We start from the raw sequence: 23700 nt of genomic DNA on the forward strand, positions 1-23700 counted from the left end.
TGTATTTTCCAAAAAGGGATCATTTGGGGGGTATTTGTACTGTCCTGGCTTATTAGTGTCTCAAGAAATGAGATAGGCTGTCAGTACATCAGGTTTGATCAGGTGTGTTCAATTTTCAATGATTGGTATCATAGCTTGCAGACTCTGTAACTTTCACACAGACCAAATAATACACACCGATTTGGATTATTTTTACCAAAGCAATGTAGCAGTATACATTTTGGCCCAAATTTATGAAGAAAATTTACTTCTTTGCAAAATTTTATAACAGAAACAAAGAAAAATGCAGGGTTTTTTTTTAAATTTTTGGTCTTTTTTCATTTACAGCGCAAAAAAATTTAATTAAACAGTGCTAATTAAATACCACCAAAAGAAAGCTCTATTTGTGTGAAAAAAAAGACAAAAATTAATTTGGGTACAGTGTTGCACGGCTGAGTAACTATCATTCAAAGTGTGAGAGCGCTGAAAGCTGAAAATTGGTCTGGGCAGGTAGGGGGTAAAAGTGATCTGTATTGAGGAGGTTAATATAACCTATAAACTGTACAACTCAGTTCAACAACAAACTGAAATCTTTTAGATGGAGAAATGCAAAAATAAAAAAACTAAAATAATAAGCTTGCATAGGTGTGCACACCCTTAAACTAATACTTTGTTGAAGCACCTTTTGATTTTATTACAGCACTTAGTCTTCTTGGGTAGGAGTCTATCAGCACGGCACATCTTGACTTGACAATATTTTCCCACTCTTCCTTGCAAAACACTCCAAATACGTCAGATTACGAGGGTATCTCCTGTGCACAGCCCTCTTCAGATCACCCCACAGATTTTCCATTGGATTCAGGTCTGGGCCCTGGCTGGACCATTCCAAAACTTTAATCTTCTGGTGAAGTCATTCCTTTGTTGATTTGGATGTTTGCTTTAGGTTGTTGTCATGCTGAAAGATGAAGTTCCTCTACATGTTCAGCTTTCTAGCAGAAGCCTGAAGGTTTTGTGCCAATACTGACTGGTATTTGGAATGGTTCATAATTCCCTCTACCTTGACTAAGGCCCCAGTTCCAGCTGAAGAAAACAGCCTCAAAGCATGATTCTGCCACCACCATGCTTCACTATGGGTATGGTGTTCACTTGGTGATGTACACTGTTGTTTTTGAGCCAAACATATCTTTTGGAATTATGGCCAAAAAGTTCAACCTTGGTTTCATCAGACCATAACACATTTTCCCACATGCTTTTGGGAGACTTCAGATGTGTTTTTTGCAAAATTTAGCCAGGCTTGGATGTTTTTCTTCATAAGAAAAGGCTTCCGTCTTGCCACTCTACATAATAGCCCAGACATATGAAGAATACAGGAGATTATTGTCACAGGTACCACAGGGCCAGTACTTGCCAGATATTAATGCAGCTCTTTTAATGTTGCTGTAGGCCTCCTGGCAGCCTCTCAGACCAGTTTTCTTCTTGTCTTTTCATCCATTTTGGAGGTACGTCCAGTTCTTGGTAATGTCACTGTTGCGCCATATTTTCTTCACTTGATGATGACTGTCTTCACTGTGTTCCATGGTATATCTAATGCCTTGGAAATTCTTTTGTACCCTTCTCCTGTCTGATACCTTTTAACATTGAGATCCATCTGATGCTTTGGAAGTTCTCTGCAGACCATGGCTTTTGCTGTAGGATGCGACAAAGAAAATATCAGGAAAAACCTACTAGAACAGCTGAACTTTATTTGGGGTTAATCAGATGCACTTTAAATGATGGCAGGTGTGTACTGACTCCTATGTATCATGATTTTGAATGTGATTGATCAATTCTGAACACAGCTACATCCCCACATATAAGAGGGTGTGCACACTTATGCAACCACTTTTTTTTAGTATTTTTTATGTTTACCCCCCCCTAAAAGATTTCATTTTGTTTTTCAAATTAGTTAAATAGTTCATAGGTCATATTAAAGGTGGGAAAAGTTCTGAAATTATTTTGTCTCATTTTTTTTCACATCACAGAAACCTGACATTTTAACAGGGGTGTGTAGGCTTTTTACATTATATACACACACACACACATATACATACATACACTGCTCAAAAAAATTAAAGGAACACTTTTTAATATAGCATCAAGTCAATTAAACTCCTGGGATATTGATCTGGGCAGTTAAGTAGCAGAAGGGGTTGTTAATCAGTTTCAGATGTTTTGGTGTTAATGAAATTAACAACAGGTGCACAAGATGGGCAACAATAAGATGACCTCCAAAACAGGTTTAAGCGGTGGAGGTCACTGACATTTTTTCCCTATTCATCTTTTCTGATTGTTTTTCACTAATTTTGCATTTGGCTGGGGTCAGTGTCACTACAGAGGTTGCATAGGCAGTTCAACTCCTCCAGGATGGCACATTAATACGTACCATTGCCAGAAGGTGTGTCTCCCACCACAGTCTCAAGAGCATGGAGGAGATTCCAGGAGACAGGCAGTTATTCTAGGAGCAAAGAAAAAAAAAAACCAGAGGGCTCACCGGCCTAGTGCATTACCTTAAAAAGCATTTACTGAAAAGAATAAAAATATGTACTGTACTCGCAGATGACAATAATGCCAAGAGGCACATCTTGAAAGAACGGCACTGTCCAATCCAAACTACGTGACTGTCCGCAATGGGAACCCTGGACTTCCAACAGGCTAACGCGTTTCGAGGACTTGCCTCTTCCTCAGAGCCAACCTCTTCCTTTGTTTTCTTTCTATCCAGTGTATTTGGACTTCCCCGATCCTTTGAGGGCAGCAAGGTGTGTACTTTCCAGGACATTTGAGATGTGGTTATAACCCATGTTGAGTCCATCCCGAAGCACAGGAGTATTTGGATTTGCCGTTTTAGTTACTCTAGGAGAGCTGGACAGGGCCGTAAAGGGTCTTTAGCCTATCAGCAGGACTGGTATCTGCCCTTTTGTGAAAGGTGGAACAGGATGAGCACTGCCAGAGCCCTACAAAATGACCTCCAGCAGGCCTCTGGTGTGAATGTCTCTGACTAAACAATCAGAAACAGACTTCATGAGGGTGGCCTGAGGGCCCAACGTCCTCTAGTGTGCCCTGTGCTCACTGCCTGGCACCATAGAGCTTGATTGGTATTTGGCATTAAACACCAGAATTATCAGGTCCCCCACTGGCACCCTGTGCTTTTCACAGGCGAGGGCAGGTTCACCCTGAGAACATGTGACAGATGTGAAAGGGTCTGGAGAAGCTGTGGAGAACATTATGCTGCCTGTAATATCGTTCAGCACGACCGATTTGGTGGTGAGTCAGCAATGCTCTGGGGAAGCATATCCATGGAGAGACACACAGACCTCTACAGGCTAGACAATGGCACCCTGACTGCCATTAGGTATAGGGATGAAATCCTTGGACCCACTGTCAGACCCTACGCTGGTGCAATGGGTCCTGGGTTCCTCCTGGTGCACAACAATGCCCAGCGTCATGTGGCGACAGTATACAGGCAGTTGCTGGAGGATGAAAGAATTGATACCACTGAATGGCCCCTACGCTCGCCTGACCTAAATCCAAGAGAACACCTCTGGCATATCATGTTTCAATTCATCCGATGCCGCCAGGTTGCACCTCAGACTGTCCAGGAGCTCAGTGATGCCCTTGTCCAGATCTGGGAGGAAATACCCCAGGACACCATCCATCGTCTCATAAAGAGCATGCCCTGACGTTAGGCATGCATATAAGCATGTGGGGGCTATACACAGTACCATTTTGAGTTGCTGCAATGAAATTTCAACAAACTGGACTAGCCTGCTGCATAATTTTTTCACTTGATTTTCAGGGCAGTTGTGTATATATATATACATATATATATACATATATATATATATATATATATATATATATATATATATACACACACACACATATATACATACACACATCACACACATATAAACACACACACACATACTACATTGCCAAAAGTATTGGGACACCCCTCCAACTCATTGAATTCAGGTGCTCCAGTCACCTTCATGGGCACAGGTGTATAAAATCAAGCACCTAGGCATGCAGACTGATTCTACAAACATTTGTGAAAGAATGGGTCGCTCTCAGGAGCTCAGTAACATCAAGCATGGTACCATGATAGGTTGCCACCTCTGTTATAAGTCCATCCATGAAATTTCCTTGCTAATAAATATTTCACGGTGAACTGTTAGTGGTATTATAACAGAACGGAAGCAACTGGGAATAACAGCAACTTGGCCACGTAAAATGACAGAGCGGGGTCAGCGCATGCTACAGCGCACAGTGGGCAGAAGTTGCCAACTGTCTGCAGAGACAATATCTAAAGACTTCCAAACTTTGTGTGGCCTTCAGATTAGCACAACAGTGCACAGAGAGCTTCATGGAATGGGTTTCGATGGCCGAGCAGCTGCATCCAAGCCTTGCATCACCAACTGCAATGCAAAGTGTCGAATGCAGTGGTGTAAAGCACACCACTACTGGACTCTAGAGAAGTGGAGACGTGTTCCCTGGCATGATGAATCGCGTTTCTCTGTCAAGCAATCCAATGGATGTGTCTGGGTTTGGCGATTGCCAGGAGAACGGTATTTGCCTGACTGCACTGTGCCAAATGTAAAGTTTGGTGGATGGTGGATTGGTGTGGGGTTACTTTTCAGGGGTTGGGCTTGGCCCCTTAGCTCCAGTGAAGGGAACTCTTAAGGTGTCAGCATACCAAGACATTTTGGACAATTTCATGCTGCCAACTTTGTGGGAAAATTTGGGGATGGCCCCTTCCTGTTCAAACATGACTAAAGACATGGATGAGCGAGTTTGGGGTGGAAGAACTTGATTGGCCTGCACAGAGTCCTGACCTCAACCCGATAGAACACCTTTGGGTTGAATTAGAGTGGAGACTGTGAGCCAGGCATTCTCATCCAACATTAGTACTTGACCTCACAAATGAGCTTCTGGAAGAATGGTCAAACATTCCCATAGACACACTCCTAAACCTTGTGGACAGCCTTCCCAGAAGAGTTGAAGCTATTATAGCTGGAAAGGGTGGGCCAACTCAATATTGAACCCTACAGACTAAGTTCATGTGCGTGTAAAGGCAGGCATTCCAATACTTTTGTCATAGTGTGTGTATGTGTGTGTGTAAATTAATAAACTGTAAAGGTTTCACAGCTTCCCCTATTGACATACAGTATTTGAGTGGCGTTCATTGTTGCCATTTCATGAGTGCAAGCACTATTGAGGATTGTCATATTTGGTATTTAGTTTATTTACACAATATATATATATTATTTTTTTTTTTAAAACTAAGAATATAGCTATAACAAAGAGTTGTTCAAATATCTTGCAACATAAAAAAAATCAACCACCATCATTTTATTCAACAGGTCCTCTAGCTTCAGAATATATATCATTGTGGGAAAAAATGGCACCAAAGCTTGTTCTCTGAGGGACAAAGTTATGAGTTCAGTCACATACTGCTCCATACCTGGAAGTACTTTGTACATCCTTTGGTTTCTAATGCTGAATGCAGTGGTAAGAAGCACATGCTATTGAGGATGAGAGTATAAAGCAAACATGTTGCTATGCCCTGAATGAATTTGAGGGTTGGTCAACAGAAGCAATGCTGAATCAGACCCACACTTGCTGTGGTGATTTGCATGCCAGTATTGGATGTTTAAGGTCAGTACCAGCCCTTTCTGGTTTATTGTGAAGGGGATCTTCTGGATATTTGTCCAATGCTTTAATTTAAATTAGAGCTTTACTACCCTTTTTCTTCTTTAAAATTGTTGTAAAAATTAACAAATCACATCCCCTCTAGTGTGTACCATTCTCAATCCAAAGCATCAAGTGTGATTTCTGTCTTCTCTCTTCTCCCTCTGCTATCTGCTTGAGTCCCTTCTAACAGGTTATCCTGACACCACAGAATCCTGGGAGACAGCTCAACCCCCCACCCCAGGTGATTGAGTCTCAGGTATGCTTGCTTCCTTATGAGACTGTGTAGAGAGCTATGTGTCTTCTTTTATTCCACTCAGGTCTCAGAATACACTCAGCTCCCTGCTTTATGATGTGCAGTGTATGACAGTTTTTTTGAGGAGGGTATCTTTTCTTGAGGAGAGCAGTTCATGGTTTTGCCGTCCTTGGCTAGGCAAGAAAGATATCCCTAGCTGTCCGAAGTCTCCTGGGACTCACATCATGCATCCCATGCACAATCTAGTGCACAGATAGCCGGCCTCTTGATGACACAGTAAATACGACGGAGGTGCAGGATCCTACATGGGGCAGTGCTCAGCAGATTATAGCAGGATAACACTGGACATGTAAGTATGTGTTTTGAAGATAAGCCAGGAAACCAGGTAACAAGTAAAAAAGTAAAATAGAAGGGTGAGGAGGCAAGGTTCCTCTTTAAGTAAGCACTCCAAGACTGAGACCGACCAAGACTGAAACCAACCAAGACCAAGCACTACTTGAAATCTACTATCCTCTCTTTGCATTTAATGAAATACAATATTACTCAGAGGTAATTTTATTAAAGCAAAGCTAAACTCTCTCAAATCAACACTACCTATTGCCTATATCAGTGTTTCTCAACTGGGGTGCCACTCTGCCAAACAACACAGCAGCAAGAGCTTGGTCGTCACATTGCAGTGCAAAGCAGTGGCAGGGGGAGACAGCTTTCTGAATCCTGAGCTCTTAGCCTCCCCCTACAAGGCAGTACCTGGCCAATACCACCCGCAGCTGTGTAGATTGTAATAGAAGAATGGTCTGCCCCAAGAATCTGGTGAGCGGAAAACAGGGCACAGAGGGGATCAAAAGGGAGGGTGGAGGTTAGCGTAAAGTGCTTAGCAGAGAGAGTGGAGTATATAGGTGTGCTAACAGTGGGTTTTGGGGTTGTGGAACTGACAGAGAAAGGGATGTGGACGTGAGCAGAGGAGTGGTTTGGGGTATGGAGGTGAGCAGAGAGGGGATTGTGGAGGTGAGCAGAGAGGGGTTTGGGGTGTGGAGGTGAGCAAAGAGAGGCTTGGGGTGTGGAGGTGAGCAGAGTGGGGGTTTTGGGTTGTGGAGGTGAGCAGAGAGGGTGTTTTTCGGTGTGGAGGTGAGCAGAGAGAAGGTTTTGGGGTGTGGAGGATATCAGAGAGGGGGTTCTGGGTACCAAGATGAGATTAGAAGGGGGTTGCAGTGCAGAGGTGAGCAAAAGGGTTCTGGGGTGCAGAGATTAGCAAGGTGATTGGGGTCCAAAGGTGGGCAGAGTGGGATTGGGGTGCAGAGGTTAGCAGAGAGGGGAACATGCATTGTGATTTTGAAGTCCATTTATTTGAATGGGCTGCAAATCGAACTGGAGTGCAGAAAAAGCAGTGCATGCACTACTGTTAAAAAATGTTCTGCACCAAACCTGCGGTACCATGCAAAATTATGTCATATATACCATAAGTCTTCATGGGCATTTTTTTCTGTTTCTATACTGAAAATAAACAGCCTATGTACATTGTATAATTTTCAGTTTACAATAGTAGCATAGATCATCTGGAGTAGAGGCTTTCACAGCCAAGCACACCTTCCTGGCTGCATGCCTGAGCTAAAGGCAAAAGGATTCCAGGAAGTAAATGCTCCAGAATTATTTGCCCTTACTCAAGATGGCAGTACCTAGAAATGCTAGGGGTTTTTGGAGACATATTGAATGTTAAAAATTAAAACAGTATTTTCAGTATGTGGTGCTCAGATACAGTTAAGTTTTGCTTTAACTCTATAGGGGAAAGCTGCTGCACTACTTTTATAGAGGTAATCCATCTTGTTAATGTACTGCGCCAAATTCATGAAGCATCTGTGACACTTTTGGTCTCTTAGTGACTCGTGCCAAATTTAGGTAGTTCTAAAATGTACTACTTTACATTGTAACATATCAGACTGAATGTCACAGCACTTCCTCAAACTCAATCTATCCAAAACCGAGCCCATAATATTTCCTCCCCTACGTGCTGCTTTCCCTGACTTCTCTGTCAAGATCAATGACTCAACTATCATCCTGTTCCCGCATGCCAACGTACTAGGTGTAATCCTGAACTATGAACCCTCCTTTCGACCCCACATCCAATCAATGTCCAAATCCTGCCACCTCAATCTCTGCAAAAATATGCTCCTTCCTAACCAATAATACCACCAAGCTCCTAGTCCACTCTCTTGTTATCCCTCGCCTTGACTACTGCAACTCCCTCCTCACTGGATTACCTCTACATAGGCTATCACCCCTTCAGTCCATCATGACTGTTGCTGCCAGACTCAACCACCGTACCAACCGTTCAGTGTCTGCCACCCCTCTCTGTCAACTCCTCCACTGGCTTCCACTCACCCAGTGAATTAAATTAAAAATACTAACAACAACTTACAAAGCCACCCACAACTCTGCCCCAGCTACATCACTAACCTAGTCTTAAAATACAACCTAATAATTTTCTTCATTCCTCCCAAGACCTCCTGCTCTCTAGTTCCCTTGTCACCTCCTCACATGCTCATCTGCAGGACTTCTGCCGAGCCTCTCCCATCCTATGGAATTCCCTACCCCAATCTGTCTGACTATCTCCTACTCTGTCTACTTTTAGACGATCCCTGAAAGCCCTTCTCTTCAGAGAGGCCTAACTTGCCCCCCACCTAACAAATGTATTTCCACTTTCTCCATCAGCTCATACTACACAGTTATGAGCTTTTGTATCTCTTGACCCTTCCTCTTAGATTGTAAGCTCTAATGAGCAGGGCCCTCTGATTCCTACTGTAATAAATTGTATTGTAATTGTACGGTTTGTCCTTATGTTGTAAAGTGCTGCATAAAGTGTTGGTGCTATGTAAATCCTGTATGATAATAATAATAATAATTGTAGAGCGATGCCTGTTCCAAGTTCAAAATAAAATTCAGAAAGTTGGTATCTTACAAAAGTGGAGCTTATTAAAAGTGGTTCTAAAGGCTGAAGGTTTTTCTGTGCATGAAGGTAACAAGCCTTCAGTATGCAGCTCTACCCTCCACCCCCCTTTATGCTTACCTCGATCCATCATTGTGCATGAGAGCAGAGGCTCTCTCTCTCCTCACTGTCTCAGACACAGCAACAGGAGCCAACGGCTCCTGCTGTTCTCAACCCCAGACAGTAAAAAGGAAACGCGGGCAGGGCCGAGCTGTGCTCTGTGTCTTATAGACTCAAAGAGCGCGACATGTATGAGTGCCCCCAAACCAAGCAGCTTGCTAAGGTGGGTACTGAGGAGGGGGGGGTTGTGGGGGAGGAGCGAGGAGCCAGCAGGGGACCTGAGAAGAGGGGGATCGGGGCTACTTTGTGCAAAACTATTACACAGAGCAGGTATTTATAAAATGTTTAGAAAAAAAAAAAAAATGTTTAGAAAAAAAAAAAAAATCAAACCTTTACAACTGTTTTAAGATCAACTCTGTTTTGGCGAACAGAGAGAGACCCTGTTACTGACAGATACTGCAAAAGTATCTTGCGGGAGTTCTAAATGTGGTGCAGGGTGTATGAAATTCAAGTAAAAGTTCTAGACAAATACATGAATTTGGTACACACTACACCATTTTTAAAATGCATTGGAGACACTTGCGAGAGCAAAATCTGTCTGCGCCAGTCTTAATGAATACTGGGGTAGTCTATCATTATAAGGGGTTCTCCATTGACCTGGGTGGCCAATAACTATATACTGAGTGAAGAGATTATGAATATGTGAAGATTGTGTTACCAAATTTGGCTGTCTTTAGAAATCATGCATAAGAATGCTTATTGATGGCAAATGAGGAGATTATGAGATTGTGTTCCTAAACCCTGTGGGGCCTTTTTGCTTTTAAACATTTTAAACACATTTGGTGGAGTGATCTGCTTCACGGTAGGGGTTGTGCAGGGATCATCATAAACAGCCATTAAATTCTTGATTCTAATCATCTAAAGTCATATATTTACAACTAAAAAAGTCCATTCTACTGATTTTCAGCCTCCCCCAAATTCATTTTGGCTGACTTCCTGTTGGGAGGTAGGCAATGTTCATTCTCCATGGTCCCACTCTATATAGGAACAAACCGTTCTCTCTTGCTTGCTAGAGATGGACAATGGGATTTTGTATTGTACATACAGCAGTGCACACTGCAATTAAGGTGTACTACTTGTTCCAAACAAATGGAAATTAGTAGGAAAAGGAGAGGTTCAGGAGCCCACAGAGGACATTACAAGGAGACAGAAAAACACAGCAAGAAAGTATTTTGTGAAAAATAGATTACTCGGCCATTAAATAGTGGATGATTATGGATTACTTTTGCAGTATAAGGATGTAATTTTGTGTCACTTTAATTGCTATCAGAATTTTGCTAGCCAAATGACCCAACTTCTGCAGATTACCAGCAGCAGCTTACATGTTCCACCCATTTTTAGGGTGGAACATGTAACACGTTCCCATAGCCCCAGCTGCCCGCCCCCCCCCCCCCCCAACAGATAATATGGGGAGAAGTCTCCCCGTACTATCAGCCAAATTTGAAAACAGCGTGGCCATGCGGGGCTCCGCCCACATGGCCGCATCCTTCATTCAAGGACTTCTGTGACTGAATGAACTACAAGTTCCGACAGTCTTAGCAGCTGTGGTCTTGTAGTTTTCCATCAACTACCATGGTGCTGTGGAGCGCCGTGGTAGTTCACCGAAGCTTCCTGTCAGAATATCTGCTTGCCCGTACATCCCATATGACAAGCCGATATTCTGACGGTTCTACAGGAAACCTGTATGGCACCAGCAATCTACTGATCACTGGTGCAATGCTTTCCAGGCTCCTGTAGACAAAAATAATAAATGCACATTTTTTTACCTGCAAAAAAATGTACATTTCTTATTTTTGTCTAAAAGGTAAACTTATCCTTTAAGGTAGAACTACAGGCAAAACTTTTTATTTTAAATTTTGGATAGAGTAAGGGAGGGTTATGACCCGTCAGAATATTTTTCACCGTCTGTGTCCCATTGCGGAGATTTCCCTTCTATTCCTGTCCCATAGCCAAACAGGACGTGAGAAGAAATACCTGCAAATTAAGGGAATTCCTTGGTGACCCCCAGGTCGCCAGAACTAGTGTCCCCATTGAAAGATTTCCCCTCTATTAGTTTTTGGGGACAACCCAAAATGTGGGGTTTTCTTTCACTTTCAATGATAATGGTAAACAGGATAAATAGAGAGGGGAATCTCCTTAACCACTTGCCTACCGGGCACTTTCACCCCCTTCCTGCCCAGGCACTGTTGCACTTTGAATGACTATTGCGCAGTCATGCAACACTGCACCCAAATGAAATTTCTATCATTTTTGAGACATATAGAGCTTTCTTTTGAATTTATTTTTTTCTAAACAAATGAAAAAAGATCAAAAATGTTTTTTTTCTTAGTATCCATTATAAAATTTTGCAAACAGGTAATTTTTCTCCTTCATTGATGTGCGCTGATGGAGCTGCACTGATGGGCACTGATAGTCACTGATAGACAGCACTGATAGACACTTCTGGGACTGCACCGATGGACATTGTTGGGACTGCACTGATGTCCTGACGTGTACATACAGTTACCGATTACCGGCTCTCCTCTCTCCTCATGCTGTGACAGCATGAGGAAAGTGCAGCTAATAACCAGCAATTGTATTTGCATTGTGATCAGCTGTGTCTGTGGACACAGCTGATCACTTGGTAAAAGGGTGCTGTGATTGGCTCTTTACCATATCATGTGATTAGCTGTGTCTAAAGGACACAGCGATCACAGACAGTGCCAGGTGCGTGCCACTGGGGGCGTGTTCTGGGAGGACGTCATATGACGCCATCGCTGTAGCCATCATTCAGCTATAGCCCGGTCGTCAAGTGGTTAAGGCTCCATTCACACTTGTGCACCTTCAAAATCGTGTGATTTTCATTGCGACTTTACAGTGCAACTTGATGTGACTTTAACACGACTTTGGATGATTGTGATTTTGGCTTTGACCAAGGATGACTGTATGTGCTCTACAAAGTTGCACACAAGACCTATGTACAGTATATCATTCAGGTGTGACTTTCATGCGGTTTACATTGAAGTCTATGGCTCTCAAGGTACATGAAAGTCGGACAAAAGTAGGACAGGAAACTACTTTCAAGTCACTGCGACCTGAAGTCACACAGATATGTATGGTACTCATTGGGAAACATGGGGTGCAACTTGTCATGCGACTTTTAACCCCAAAGTCATATGACAAGTTGCACAAATGTGAATGGACTCTAAAGGGATAGTCCAGCTTCACCAAAAAACTGCCTATGCAGGTAAAGGGGTATGTGGATTAAAACAAACTTTGTGTCTAACTAAAATTGAATAATGTCCTTGCTATAGGTGTAGACCATTTACATATTTCATGGACCCTGACTGGAATACTCCCAGGACGTTGCTGAGGCCTAGTCCTTGCTGCTCACCCCCACCATCACAGAAGTGAGCTTTTTATCTGGTTCAGAGCCCCTCACATGCTCTCTCTCCCCCTGATGTAGTAGCTCTGAGCTCAGCGTCTGAGTGAGAGCTCACTCCTGTGATGGAGGAGGTGAACAGTAATGACTAGGCCTCACTTAGCAACGTCCTGGGAGTATTCCAGTCAGGCTTCACTAGGTACATAAATGGTCTACACCTATAGCAAGGGTAAATTCAACTTTAATCAGAGCTGCACAGTAAAGGTGAACTATGCCTTTAACAGAAGCACGGACAGCAATAAAAACTGACAGATGCTCTAATCCTACTTCACTCTATCCAAAACTAAAAAAATGTTTTGCCTTTAATTATACTTTAACAATTTAAACTGTTCACAAAGTTTCAGAATTGTTACAAAAAGCTTCATCCCTTCCAAAGAAAGTTCATAATGTTTCATGGCTGTGTTACAATGGTATATAGAGCTCAGTATACAGCTGTTACAATGGTATATAGAGCTCAGTATACAGCTGTTACAATGGTATATAGAGCTCAGTATACAGCTGTTACAATGGTATATAGAGCTCAGTATACAGATGTTACAATGGTATATAGAGCTCAGTATACAGATGTTACAATGGTATATAGAGCTCAGTATACAGATGTTACAATGGTATATAGAGCTCAGTATACAGCTGTGTTACAATGGTATATAGAGCTCAGTATACAGATGTTACAATGGTATATAGAGCTCAGTATACAGATGTTACAATGGTATATAGAGCTCAGTATACAGATGTTACAATGGTATATAGAGCTCAGTATACAGATGTTACAATGGTATATAGAGCTCAGTATACAGATGTTACAATGGTATATAGAGCTCAGTATACAGATGTTACAATGGTATATAGAGCCCAGTATAGAGCTATGTTACAATGGTATATAGAGCTCAGTATACAGATGTTACAATGGTATATAGAGCTCAGTATAGAGCTATGTTACAATGGTATATAGAGCTCAGTATACAGATGTTACAATGGTATATAGAGCTCAGTATACAGCTGTTACAATGGTATATAGAGCCCAGTATAGAGCTATGTTACAATGGTGTATATATAGCTCAGTATACAGCTGTTACAATGGTATATAGAGCCCAGTATAGAGCTATGTTACAATGGTGTATATATAGCTCAGTATACAGCTGTCCGTGTTATAAAGATATATAGAGCTCAGTATCCAGCTGTTTGTGGACATGGCAACACTATTGCACAGTACCCTCCATACAAACCAAGCCTAGCTTTACTATCACGCCACGATCACGCCGTCTGCATCAGTATGACGTACACACGTGGTCTGCGTGAAGACGTCACCAGCATGGCAACCAGTACGTCATGTGACAGCTGGTATACACAAGACACCCAGTTCCTACCTGTGCACGCTTAACCCTGCAGTTTCCGGGTAACCAGGTGACGTTTATATGGTTCCGCTGAAAAAAAGTCCCGCACAGCAGCGTGTGGCGGATAATACCGGGACAGGCTGGGCGCCGCAGGTAACAAGCCTCCCATTCCCGTTAGAGCGAGCTGAGGGCATGGACGTCACCGTAGCGTCACGTGTCGGCGGGAAATAACTAGGGGCGTGTCTTGAAAACTCATTTGTAGCTAGCCAATAGGGAGCGTCAGCTATTCCGCGTGGGGCGCTCGGTGGTGCAGACTGGAAGCAGCGGCGGTGAAGGGTGGAGGCAGTCTCGGCTTTTCATGGCCTGAGCGGGGGACCTGGCGTGCACCATTGTACCCATACCCGACATGCTGCCAAGCCCAGGCAGCACTCCTGCACCTTCCTCGCCATGTAATGCTGATGGTTACATTGGCTTCTGATTAAAGTATATGGGTAGAAAGATGTGTTTTGGACTAGGGTTGTCAACGCTTCCCTGTAAACCGGAACACATCAATTACACAGGTTCTGAGCAGATAAAGTGCGTTTATTACCACCTTACTCAGCCACAAAACCCGTGTAATGAACCAGTTGCCCTCCACAAGGTTTACCCCCCTTCCTGAGCAGGCCATTTTATATGGCTCTGTGTTACTGACAATCGTCCTGCAATGCTGCACCCAAATTAAATGGATGTCTTTTGTTCTCCACAAATAGTAATTTCTTTTGGTGGTATTTGGCTACCTGTGTGTTTGTGTTTTTTTTTTACTTTTTGTGCTATATACAAAAAAAGTGACAATTTTGAAAAAAAAAATATATTTTTTGCTTTCTGCTATAAAACCTCAATAAAAAAAACATCACATTTTTTCATGAATTTGGATCAAAACGTTTTGTACATATTTTTGGTAAAAAAAAGTCCCAATAAGTGTATATTGATTAGGTTGGAATTTTTTTTTTCTATACTAGTGGCAATGATCAGCACCTTTTAGCGGGTCTTCTATATTGCGGCGGACATTTTTACACTGATACTTTATGGCAACCAGTTTATATACGTGTTATGTATTTTCTACAGATTTATGACATTTATATACATGATTTTGCACAGGAATGCTGCCCTGTAGCAGTAAAACTGCTATAGGGTGGAGGGCAAGTGGTTAATATGTGTATGGGAGTAAAGAGATGAGGTGGCAACTGTAGATTTGGATGGTAAAAAAGACTTCAGCCCCTAGCACACAGGTGTCATAGTTTACTGACCTTTACTCAGTAACTTGTGACACCCATCTGTAAGGGGCCAAAAAAGTGTCTCAATTGCTGGTATTGTGGCCCATTGCAAGTTTTTGAGTAACCATCAGTAAATGGTGATGCTCCTGTGTGTAAGAGATTAAAACAAGTAAATTCCCACACTCAAATGTTCTGCTTTAGTTTTACTGCTCTGTACTCAATGCTGTATTACTGATCTTTACTCAGCTGTGTGCAGTGTCCCATAGACAACAATGCCTCTGCATTGTTTACACTTGTGTGCAATGTTGACTAGGTTATGTGTATTTGTGAATACACCCTGATACTTGTAGGAGTATTTCCATGTACACAGCCAGAGCTGAGAGTTCCTACACAAAATAGGTAGTTCCATCTGCAATATACATTTATGGATAGAGGTACATAATATATACAAATTACACGCTAAGCAGTATTTACAACACAATGTACAGTTTAAGTCTTGATTTATACGATGTTTACACTTTGGTGTCCATTTATGAACCAGCAGTAATAGATCGCTGCTCAGTTCTCCGGCATTCTTGGAGAACACAGTTCTCCTGTGAATGCCGTTTATGAAGCATATGTAGATCAGTTCTCCGAACGAAGGGAGAACGGTCTACAAACTCTGGAAAACGGCTGATTTTACTATAATCTCGGGAGATTACAGTAAAAGATCAGTTTACTAAGCAGAGGTAAATTATCTCTGCTTAGTTTTCGGTCCCTCCGATTCTCCAGCTCTGGGCTGGAGAATCTGGAGGGAGAACACAGATCTCCAGAGAAGGGCTGAACTATTCTCCTGGGTGTTATAAACTGTGAATGACCAGAGAATAGCTGTGATCCTCTGAATCGCAGCTATTCTGTGTGTCATAAATGGACACCTTTATCCACAAAACCATGTTTAAAATACAATGTACAATACAAGTATGAAGTTAGTTACCTCTCAAGTTCAGGTTTAGTCATCCTGCCTGCTGTGTGTGTCTCATCATAAAGAGACCTCCAGCTGGGTGACCAGGCCTTATACCCCCCCCCCCCCCCCCCGTCTGTCCTGTGGCTAATATAATGCTCACTAATTGGACACTGTACCTAACCAATGTATATTGGGCACAGCCTGATTGGAAGTTCACAGTAGGATGCTGTTTACCAATCATGTGAGATATGCTAAGAGAACAAAAGGCCAGAACTTGTAATACAAGTATGAGGTTAGAAGTTTTGATGCTGCAAAACACTCAATGGTTTAAATATTGTATATTTCCATCTAACTAAAATATACTTGTAATGATAACATTATTTACATCCATTAATGGAGATTTCACATAAACTCATTATCTAACAGTCCGCCCCTTGTGGCCAGTGAAACTAGGCCACACCTAAAATAATGATTTATGTGTAATCTTCTTTAATATTCAGAATTTTGCTGTTACCTTCTGAGTAAAAAAAAACTCTTTGAAAAGACTCTTTAAACTCATCTCTACAGTCCACATTTTTGGATCTCAATATCTGTAGTCTATAACTTGTGTTGGATGTAATAAGTCCATCTTAATAATAAGAGACAAAACCAAAAAACGGAGGATCTTGTTTCTCAACAGTCCCACAATATTAAGTCCATAATGCCGTTTTGATCACGTTGCACTTGCTTCTGTGACATCCTTCAATGGCGATTTTTCAAATATAATAATGGAAAACACAGGTTTCCTGAAGAGTACTTGTAAGACAGATTCATTCAAAGTGATGTTTATCTAGTACTTTTGATTATTATGGACCGTTGTTTACAATTGCTATAGATGTACTATGACATACTCATGAGACCCTTTTTTATTGCCACACTAACAATTTGGATGGTTGTTACCTTCAGCCAGTTTCTCTGGGTTGAAAACACCCTCTGTCTCCTTCCATTGTCATTATTATTATTATACAGTATTTATAAAGCGCCAATAGTTCACTCAGCGCTGTACATTACAAAGGGGGACAGAACATGTGACAGAACAATGCCAATACAATGCAAAACATGAGGGGATCGAGGGCCCTGCTCTTTCGAGCTTACAATCTAGAAGGGACGGGATAGTGGTACAGGAGGAGATAGCTGTGGGGGATGGAGTGGTAGGAAGAGTGGAGGAGGTCGGTCAAGTTAGCAGGGGGTAGGCTTCCCTGAAGAGATGGGTTTTCAGGGTGCGCCTAAAGGAGAGGAGAGTAGGTGGTAATCTGATGGGTTGGGGAAGGGAGTTCCAGAGGATGGGTGACACCCTGGAGAAGTCCTGGAGGCGGGCATGGGAGGAGGAGACCAGGGAACTAGAGAGAAGGAGGTCTTGTGAGGAGCGGAATGTGCGTGCTGGGTGGTACTTGGATATTAGGTCGGTGATGTAGTTCGGGGCAGTATGGTGGACGGCTTTGTACGTCAGTGTTAGGATTTTGAATTTGATCCGTTGGGCAATCGGAAGCCAGTGGAGGGATTGGCAGAGGGGGGTGGCGGAAACGGAGTGGTTGGAAAGGTGAATGAGTCTGGCCGCAGTATTCAGGATAGACTGAAGCGGGGATAGCCAGCCGTGAGGTAAGCCGGTGAGGAGGGAGTTACAGTAGTCAAGCCGTGATATAACAAGGGAGTGAATGAGTTGCTTAGTAGTTTCCGGGGTTAGGAACGGACGTATTTTGGAGATGTTGCGGAGGTGAAGTCTACATGAGTTTGTCAGCGATTGGACCTGGGGCTGGAAAGACAGATTGGAGTCAAGGATGACACCTAGTACTCTGGCTTGCGGGGTGGGACTGATGGTGGCGTTGTTGGTCGTGATGGAGAAGTCGGGGGGGGGGCAAGGGCTGGGGGGAGAACTAGGAGCTCGGTTTTGAAAAGATTTAGTTTGAGGAAGTGGCGATGGGCTCAAGCCTTGGCTGGTGCCAAACATTTGTGCACTGAATTCCGTCCTTGGCTACTGGGTGTAGCTACTGTATGAGCAATGCCTTTAGCAGGCTAAGGAAGAGGTCATACCTTTAGCAGGCTAGGGAAGAGTTCCCAGAGCAGAGTAGGCAGTATCATATAAGCAGACCAAATAACTTAATTTCAGAATACAGAGAAGTGTGATGTAACCTTCTACTTTCTATGCGATACTCATCAATGCCCTTTGAACTTAGCTATGGCAACAACCAACAGAGAGAAGAAAAAAAATGACCGTATATGAGGACTGATAGATTCTAGGACTGTAGAGAGGACTTCATGTGAGATGTAGAGATACTGTAGAATGGATACACAACTGTTTCTTAAACCTGGTGTTACTTTTGTTGTAGTTGGCAATAGTTAAATGACAATAAGGTCACTACATTTATATAAAACAGTTATTCAATGTTAGAAGAGGAAAAAAAATGCTGGAAATTCACTTACACATACAAAAATGCTGTAAGGGAGCTTTAATATTCTATATCAAACATTTTAAAAAAATGTTCTCCCTGTACAATTTCAAAATGTTCTCCATATCCCCCCCTTTTTTTTTTTATTTCACCATAGCCAAACTAAACAACTTAAGAAGCACCCAGAAAGAGAAATCGTGCTAAAAGGATAGACAGAAAATAAAAAAAAAAAAAAAACACCAAAAGAATATACAAAAAGATACAGATTTAATGCTGGCTCAGCATGACATTTATCCTACTCATTACTTGTTAGAGAGCATTGAATCTGTATTCGGTCTGCAAAACAAAATGCAAACTGCATTACAAAAAAAAAACATTTCTGTTATACAGTGACTTAGCACAAGCCACTCCTATATTATAGTGAGCAAATTGATCCATTTTAAACTCACTTTGCAAGGCAGGGACACAAAAAAAAAATAAAAAAAAAGTAGAGAGAGGGAAAAAAAACCCTTTTTATTGTAGAGTTTTAGTTTGTCCCGACTGCCATTAAGTAACTGTAATTCAGAGGCTCCTCCTTAAAGCAAACATAAAAAGTTTGCTATGCTTTAAGGTCCTCTTTTCCAAGTATTTTGCTTAGTCTGGGTCAGGTCTGTATTATCCGTCGATGTTGTAGTATTTTTCCTAAAATACAAAACTCAGAAACCATTAATAACCCCTCACTCAACCTCTGAGAGGTTCCCAATGAATAAACTAGTAGTGAATGCTTGGAACTAACTTCCAGCAGAGGTAATAAGTCCATTTGGAAGAGAAAAAAAACACATACTAAATCGACAAACTATCATCAAGTGCAAAATATATTATCATGTATTTTCCCAGTGTCAGAGTGAATGAAAACTTCACTCTGAGCCCCAGGAAAGAAAAGGAAAAATAAAATTCGTAAATGTTCTGAGTTATTGTTAAGATGTTATATCTGTGCACAGGTTCTATAGCAGATAAGATTGAAATAAAAAAAACATGTTGGTACCAGTACTGAGCTCATTAGGGGTAAAACAAAACACACAAAAAAAAGTAAATGCATGCATGTAAAAGTGATCACATTTCTAAATGATGGCCATCAAACAATGGTGTGTTCACACCCCTGAAAAAAAGTATTCATTTTACACATATAGACAGTTCATACACATCCAACACATCACACAGACACACCCATTCATTGAAATCATAGGTTGAATCAAATACTTTACAGTTTGAGAAAGCTTTCTATGTGTTTCCTGCAAATAGGGGAAGAAAGGAAAGAAGATAATCTCCATGTTTGTATCCCTAACCTACTATACTTTACCTTTGTTGGGTATGTGTATTTATGTATATAGACATCTATATGCATACACCTATCTTTATATGTAAAACATCTCTTTCATGAACTCACTGAACCTGAAAAATATAACTTAAAAACAAAAGTTATTACTTTTTTCCTTTAACACACAAAGAAAGTGAACAATACAACATTGTTACATTTACATTGGTATTTTCTCCAATGTTTCTATATAGCTTCTATTCCTGTTTGGTTCCCAATGAGCAAGTTACTACCTCCTTATTTTTCCAATTCGAGGATTCAGTAAAATCTCTTTTCAATGTTTGGAATTCCTTCACACCCTCATCTCGTTCCTGTTTCATTTGCTTAATTCCAGCCTGTAAAGATTCATTCTCGATCGTAATCACTGAGAATGGAATGCATGATCTCGACTTTTTGTAGTTATTACACCTGGGCCATTTTCCCCAGCGTGGTGAGTACACCTCAATATCACGCCTCTTTGTTCTATATTGATTTTGTTTTACAATCTTTTCACCATTAAAGGCCAAACAAAATCTTGTAATGTAGCCAAATAAACCACGTGTAACATTTTATCTTTTCTACAGTATTGATATGCATTGGCTGAAACCAGATTAGCAGCTACAGTTGCAAGAAAAAGTATGTGAACCCCTTGGGATTACGTGGAGTTTTGCATGAATTGGGCATAAAATGTGCTCTGAACGTCATCTAAGTCACAACAATAGAAGAACACAGTCTGCTGAACATAATACTACACAAGCATTAGATGTTGCCATGGTTTAATTGCACATAACATGTAAACATTCACAGTGCAGGGAGGAAAAAGTATATGAACCTTTGGACTTAATAACTGGTTGACCCTCCTTTGGCAGCAATAACCTCAACCAAACGTTTCCTGTAGTTGCAGATCAGACCTGCACAAGGATCTGGAGTAATTTTGGACCACTCCTCTTCACAAAACTGTTTCAGTGTAGCAATATTCTTGGGATGTCTGGTGTGAATCGCTCTCTTAAGGTCATGCCACAGCATTTCAATCGGGTTGAGGTCCGGACTCTGACTGGGCCACTCCAGAAAGCATATTCTGTGCTGTTGCAGCCATTGTTTTGTTGAATTACTTGTATGCTTTGGGTCATTGTCCTGTTGCATCACCCATCCTCTGCGGAGCTTCAGTTGGCAGGCAGATGGTCGTATGTTTTCCTGCAAAATGTCTTGATAAACTCTGGAATTCATTTTCCCATCAATGACAACAATCCGTCCAGGCCCTGAGGCAGCAAAGCAGCCCCAAACCATGATGCTCCCTCCGCCATGTTTTACAGTGGGGATGAGGTTTTGATGTTGGTGTGCTGTGCCTTTTTTTCTCCACGCATAGTGTTGTGTGTTCTTCCAAAACAACTCAATCTTGGTTTCATCTGCCCACAGTATATTTTGCCAGTAGTGCTGTGGAACATCCAGGTGCTCTTTTGCAAACTTCAAACGTGCTGCAATATTCTTTTTGGACAGCAATGGCTTCCTCCGTGGTGTCCTCCCATGTACTCCATTCTTGTTTAATGTTTTCCTTATTGTAGATGTGTCAACAAAAATGTTAGCATGTGCCAGAGATTTCTGTAGGTCTTTAGCTGACACTCTGGGATTCTTCTTTACCTCATGCGGTATTCTGTGCTGTGCTCTTGCAGTCATTTTTACAGGACGACCACCCCTAGGGAGAGTAGCAACTGTGCTAAACTTTCTCCATTTGTAGACAGTCTGTCTTACCGTGGACACATGAACATCAAGGCTTTTGGAGATACTTTTGTAACCCTTTCCAGCTTCATGCAAGTCAACAATTCTTGATCGTAGGTCTTCTGAGAGCTCTTTTCTGCGAGGCATGGTTCACATCAGACAGTGCTTCTTGAAACCAGTAAACCCAAAACAGGTGTGTGTTTTTTAAGGGCAGGACAGCTGTCAGCAACACGTCCAATATCATCACACTGATTGGATTCAAGGTTGGCTCACTCCTGGCTCCAATTACCTCTGGGAGAAGTCATTAAGCTAGGACCTCACATCCCTGCACTGTGACCGTTTACATGTTATGTGCAATTAAACCATGGCAACATCTAATGTTTGTGTAGTATTATGTTCAGCAGACTGTGTTCTTCTATTGTTGTGACTTAGATGACGTTCAGAGCACATTTTATGCCCGATTCATGCAAAACTCCACGTAATCCCAAGGGGTTCACATACTTTTTCTTGCAACTGTATGGCTGCTTGATAGATCCTGGGGTATTCCTGAAAGTGCACTGACCTTCCAATGATTCATGCATACTACCATATACCCTAGATGTAGATAATTTGCTGCTGAATTTAGAAATGCCCAAATGAGCCAAATTATTTTCTATTGCATGTGAACAGTGAACAAACTGCTCCTTGTTGGAAGATGCAGACAACTGCTTAACATTGCTCTCTGCATCCTTCAACCTTTGTGCCAGCTGCTTCACCTCTCCATGTAATCTTTCATTCTCCATTGTTAGCTGGTGGTGGCTATCATCAGAATTTGTCATAGAGCCTTTTATTTTATTTATTTCAGGTACTTATATAGGGCCATCAATTTACACAGCGCTTTACACATATACATTGTATATTCACCTCAGTCCCTAACCCTAAAGGGGTGTACAATCTAAGGTCCCTAACTTACATTCATACATACACGTATTAGGGCCAATTTAGACAGGATCTAATTAACCTACCAGCATGTCTTTGGAGTGTAGGAGGAAACCGGAGTACCCGGAGGAAACCCACGCAGGCACAGGGAGAACATACAAACTCCAGGCAGGTGGTGCCGTGGCTGGGATTCGAACCAACAACCCTAGTACTGCCAGGCGGAATTGCTAATCATTTAGCCACTGTGCTGCCCATAATGACCATTATCACTTTTGGCTATTTCCAAATCCACTTTTAGGGATTCATTTTGAAGCTTTAAATTTTCATACTGATTAGCCATCCAACAGGCAGCAAACATCAATGCAGTCTTCCCCTCGCGTTTGCTATGTTTTTTTTTTCTCTGTTAGCTTGGATTTTACATACTCCTGTGACCGGTGCCATGGGCTTTTAGATTCCTCCATTACTTTTATAATTGCAACTGATTTAAAGTTCGATGTGCAAGACATCTGACACAGATCTCTCTGCAAATCGCATGAAAAGTAGTGTATTCATTACTTTAGAAATTGTTGCGGCTTCAACCAAGTTTGAACCACAACAATATGAACGCTCTAATAGCGGTCACATTGAGTGCGACTTGGCAAGTGATTTGCCTGACATGTGACTTGCAAATCATATGCCAAGTTGCACCCTATTGTCTGCTATTAGAGCGGTCACATGGGTGCGTTTCCGACATTGATTTCTAAAGTAGTACTACTTTTGTGGCGATTTACATAGATATCTGTGTCAGATGTCTTGCAAATTGCAAGGAAATCGGCATCTTCACTGTAAGTCACACAATTTCTAAATCAGCTTTGATGTTACTGGGGTGTAAGGCCTTTTTATGTTTAATTTCCTGGGTGTTTTTCCGATTTATGGGAAATCCAGCATACTAGCAAAAGCGAATTGACATTTTCAGTATTGCATGCGAGATGTGGTCATGTGACTGCCTTAACTTATGCAATAATCTGGAGTGAATTGTGCCCATAGTGCCAATAAGTATTGCCATGGGGTTCCCTTTCACATCCCTGTTCAATGTTCTGTTGTATGCTGCACAGGTACACTTCACTGTGGCTTTCTTTCTGACTCTGATTTGTGGGGCTTGTATGCCAAGGGTTAACGCAGGTGGGAAGAGAATTAATCAGGTGCGAACACTTTCTCTGACCAAAGTAAATTGACATTTTCAGTATTGCATGCGAGATGTGGTCAGCAATAGGGCTCCACCCAATGCGTTTCGTGTACCAACACGTCCTCAGGG

General features: G+C 41.9%; 2 protein-coding genes across 4 annotated transcripts in view; one reads left to right on the forward strand and one right to left on the reverse strand.

Annotated features, from left to right (window-relative positions):
* SLF1 (SMC5/6 complex localization factor 1) overlaps positions 1-14026 on the reverse strand; it is a 180847-nt gene extending 166821 nt beyond the window's left edge. For both annotated transcript variants that reach the window (XM_089679164.1, XM_089679163.1), the window contains exon 1: positions 13851-14026. The gene's annotated coding sequence lies outside the window, so the exon portion shown is untranslated. The remainder of the gene's footprint in view (positions 1-13850) is intronic.
* The window catches only part of KIAA0825 (KIAA0825 ortholog), a 515459-nt gene continuing 505551 nt past the window's right edge, over positions 13793-23700 (forward strand). For both annotated transcript variants that reach the window (XM_089679161.1, XM_089679162.1), the window contains exon 1: positions 13793-13970. The gene's annotated coding sequence lies outside the window, so the exon portion shown is untranslated. The remainder of the gene's footprint in view (positions 13971-23700) is intronic.

Source organism: Staurois parvus, unplaced genomic scaffold, assembly GCF_062004578.1.
Source record: "Staurois parvus isolate SC_StPar_1 unplaced genomic scaffold, SC_StPar_1.0 ptg000218l, whole genome shotgun sequence".
NCBI lineage: Eukaryota > Metazoa > Chordata > Amphibia > Anura > Ranidae > Staurois > Staurois parvus.